Source organism: Amphiprion ocellaris, chromosome 10 (assembly GCF_022539595.1).
Source record: "Amphiprion ocellaris isolate individual 3 ecotype Okinawa chromosome 10, ASM2253959v1, whole genome shotgun sequence".
Lineage (NCBI taxonomy): Eukaryota > Metazoa > Chordata > Actinopteri > Pomacentridae > Amphiprion > Amphiprion ocellaris.
Window position 1 is genome coordinate 17,741,634 of NC_072775.1, and position 4,540 is coordinate 17,746,173.

Genomic DNA, 4,540 nt, shown 5'->3' on the forward strand with positions numbered 1-4,540 from the left:
GAGGATTAGAGAAGACCTGTATTGTTTTATGTCTGAGATTATATTTAACTTTTCAGGGAGCTCATGATTTGCCAAACAGGGCTTTTTGTCTGGCTTCTTTCAGACAACATACAAAAGAAAATCAAGAGAATGTGAGAAGCCCTCTCTGTGTGTCTCTGTCTCTCTGTTTCTTTCTGTATGTTTCTCTGCATTACAGCTTTCCACATAGGTACAAAACTGTCTTTGTTACATATATCAGTCAACATATGAGTTACGTAACTCTACAACCCAACAGAAAATAATCCTTGTATTTTCTTACATGAGACCTCGGACAAAAAACATGTGGAAGAGCCTTTGCCAGGTTTCTGGTGCGTGCAGTCTCATCTCCTACCTCATCAAATTTTGAAGTGATCCCTCAGTAGCCAGCAAAGAGAATTCTGGCAATTCCCTAATGGACCTGGACCCCATGACTTATTTAGCAGCCTCACATGCAGCCTAGCACCTGAATTTGGGATAGTTTTCACCCGTTTCATGTTGGTTCACTGCATCTTTCCCTGCAGTCAAAGCCCACCCTCTAAAATACATGAAAACATGAAGGCTCCTTCTTTGGCCACTTGGCTCTATTTGGAAAGGCTGTGAAAATAACCCAAATTACCCCACTTAGAAACCTTGTATATTTTCCAAATTTGTCTCTTTGATAACTCCAATTCAGATGAATCTAAATATTAACTTGAAACCAAAAAGACAGGCATTAGTTTAATGATTTATATATAGTTGCCAGCATGAATGGTGAAGTAGTAAATATTCCTTTTCATAAGGATTTGTGAGTTGAGCTGCTGACCTCAGCACCTTCTCCCTGACCAACTTTGTAGCTTTGGGCAACACAAGCAGCAAACATGAAAACAACAGTGACATCTAGGAATGTTGCACAACAGAGAACTGTGAAATTATTTTGGACCATGCATTAATGGTACTACATTGTTTTTAACTAGATTACATTGACATGCAGATGAGGATGATACACTGGATGGATTTATCAATGCTTGAGTAACCCAAATACTACTTGCAAACCTCGTTTCCTAAGAGTACATATTTAATTATTGACAGATGGACTCCTCACTCTCTTCCCCAGCTGAGATATTTAGGACAGATGCAGCTCCGGGTTTCAAGAAACTGGCCTATTTTAAAAGGTGGCTTTGTTCCCCTTAGAGATAATTCCTCTGGACCCTTAAATCAGACTCCGAAAGAAAGCTAACAAGACGGAGATGGATGAAAACATAATCTAACACTCTGCGGTCTGTGGCTAAAACATGGTCAGACCCACTGTTCCCTCTAAGCTGCGCGCGTGCGCAATTGTGCACTGCTGACAGTCTCCGCACAAAAAAAAAAAAAATACAACCTAAATTGTAAATAAAATAAACACGTAACAATTCATTCTGTGCTATTTTTCAGTGTGAGTCAGTGAGTGACCGGTGACTGGCTGCTGCAGCCAATGATGCGATTCACATACGTATTTACCATAGACTGTATATAATGGTATTTACGCAGCTAATCAACATCAGGCGTCCTTATTTGCAGCCATCGCTGTTCTCATAGATATGAATGAGTAGATAGGACACGCCCCTTTGAGCTGCGTGCTACGAGGCTAAGCTAGTGGGGGCAAAGTTTCAGTGCATTCCGTTGATGTAGACGGCGTGAAAACGGAAACAAGTATGCCGTCTCACTGTGCTGCATACAATTACACACTGCGTCGTACGATTGAGACAAGGAAACTTGGAATGACTTTTCATAGGTAAGAATAGTTTTTGGCTCTTTTTTCATTATGAAATCTTGTTGAGAGCTTCCAGTCTATGAGAGCTAACTAGTTAGCCACTAGCAAAACACTAAGGCGAGCTAGCAGCTTGACAACCAAATACCAGACGATTAATAGTAGCTGTAGTATAGTTGTACAAGCAGTAGTAGTAATACTAAAAGTACAAGCAGTAGTAGTATAAAATAGCTGTTAGAGTCGTAGAAGTAGTACCAGCATTTGTAATAATATTACAATTTGTAGTAGCAGTGCCAGTATCAGCAGCAGTGGTGTACAATCACTACTACTAGTAGTAGTCACATTGCTATTACTACCACCAATACTACCAATAGTAGTTATAAAGCCTAACTCATGTATATCCAGATTACCATCTATGTTCTTCCTCCAAACCCATTTTATGATTGGGATTACAGGCAGTTCTTTAGGACTGCTCTCAAATAATTGAAATGTTACTAAACAAGATTATATTTATCAAATTAAATAACTCTGGTCTCCAGTATATTGGCGAATTTGGTTCTTTGTACTTAATTTATTAGCATGATTTCTTTTTAATATGTTGTGTACAGACTTAATTACTTCTCTGTCTACTTTTCTTACTCCATGTAGGTTTCCCAGAGACTATGGGTTGAGGAGGAATTGGAAGTTTGTCGGCTTAGACCTGGTGTCATTCCATCAGTGTTAAACTTCCCGGCTCATCTTGGAAGAGTCTGTGCCAGAAAGACCACGACCAAGCAGCCTTGAGATCTTAGGCAGCATCTCCCTGAGGTGGGTGTCAACGGTGTTCTCTGTCAGGTCTGTGGTAATCCTGTCAAAAAACAAAACAGAAAAAAATCTAGATTATAAATCAACATGTAACCAAAGCACTCTGTGTATAACGCCATAGTATAGGATGTAGTTCAGAAAATGTCAAAGTATAGTATGCTTTACTCAAGAATAACATAGTATGGCCTGTAGTTCATAGTATAGCATGTCGGCAAAAAAACCCCTCATAGATTATTATGTGGTTCAAAATGCACAAAATGATATGATGTTGCCTGAAATTGTCATGTATGATATGTGGTTCAAAAAATGTCATAGTGCAGTATATTGTCAAAATAGTATGTAATTTAAGAAAACATCAGAGTATAATATGTCATCTAAAAAATGCCATAGAATAATAATTTCATTGCACAAGTAAAAGTATAGTAACTTTTAAAACAGTTCGAATTCTTATATGTTGCTAAAAAAATAAATAAATAAATAAAACAAAAAAACATCACAGTAATATGTTAATTAAAAAAGCCTATAGTATACCGTGTCGCCCAACAAACATCATAGTACAGCATGTGGCTCTAAAAACGTCACAGTATAGCCTTTAGTCCACAGCTGTCAGTAGGTGAGGAGCAACACAAAAACAGTCCAAACGCTGGTTTCCAGAGGGTTAGACGAGAATTTATTTGAAAGAGTAAGTTTACAACAACACAACATGTGAGGGGGTTAAAAGTAAATGGGTGTTAGTAAAATAAAAATAAATAAACAGAACTAAAAGTGAACTTCATGTTGACATTGATGGGCATTCCAACCAGGAACAAAGTAAAAGATAATCAATGCGAAAAAAAACTCTTCCTGTTCACCTCTTAAAACCCCAAAACACACCACAGTAGCACCCTAAACTAAAACTACCAATGGGTTCCCTGTTTTCCTTTCTGAACAATTCAAAGGTCCCTCTCTATCTCCCCACGCATCCACCAACCACTGGAACACATCTCCAAAGTTCTGCCAGGCCAGCTCAGCTTCCCCTCAGAAGAAGTTCCACCACCTGCCAGATGAAGGAGCCTTTTGAGAGGCAGCTGGCATCGTGATTGGACTGTACTTTGGTCTGTTCCAATCCAGCTTCAGCTCCAGAGACGGCAGGCGGGACGAGTCAACGGAGGCCGGGTGGACGAAGGCATGCAGCTGAGTACAATCCAGAAAACAACAGAGGAGGAGTGCAGTGGCCCAGGGCCAGAACAAACATTAGCATCATATGTCTCTTAGAAAACATCATAGTATAGCCTTTGGGATGAAAAAACGCCATCATATACATCGTATATTGTACAAATAACAAGTCAAAGGAAAGAGACATCAACTGTAGAATTGTAGTAATTGTGGGCTGACTGATTTACTGATTATCAGTATTTTATTTTTTACTGATTTATGGTAATAAATACATTTAAAAATGGTGCTACTTTGGCTCTGAACCTTTATCTACCTGTGGTCGCTCTGTCTTCTGGAGTGATTTGATTAGTTATAAGTAACGAATAAAACTCCTTTAACATCTGTAAACAAAACAAACGTATCAACAAAGTTTTCTGTTAGAGTTTGTGTTCTTCAAAGTTTAACTCCAAGATTTTAAATACTTTAATTTACTGCAAATGAATATCTACCCCAAATGTGTCAGTAATAATCATTATGAGTCTTAAAAACCCACAAAACACCCCTCTATACTCGACGACACTTAGTACAGTCCGGTTCCCCCTTCTATAAATCTGCTTGGAATCATCCACTTCCTGTTTGTCAAAGTGGCCTTCTACCTGGACAGGTTTTGTTGGAGCTCATGCAACAAACATTTTGGGTAACTGCACTTTAATATGGATGGATGACACTGAATTAGAGTCTGTTTTAATGAGACTGAATTAAGATATGTAGCTCTATCATTAAATAGTAAATTATTTCTCTGAATTCACAGAGAAAAGTCTGAAATGTTTGCTAGGTTAGCGTCCCACATGTTCT

At 38.5% G+C, this 4,540-nt stretch overlaps 1 long non-coding RNA gene across 1 annotated transcript; it reads left to right on the plus strand.

Moving 5' to 3' along the window:
* Nucleotides 1-1,112: 1,112 nt before the first annotated feature.
* Nucleotides 1,113-3,990, plus strand: LOC129349802 (uncharacterized). Its single transcript, XR_008602933.1, has 2 exons — nucleotides 1,113-2,554; nucleotides 3,490-3,990. It is a non-coding gene; the product is annotated as an uncharacterized LOC129349802 (long non-coding RNA).
* The last annotated feature ends 550 nt before the right edge of the window (nucleotides 3,991-4,540 follow it).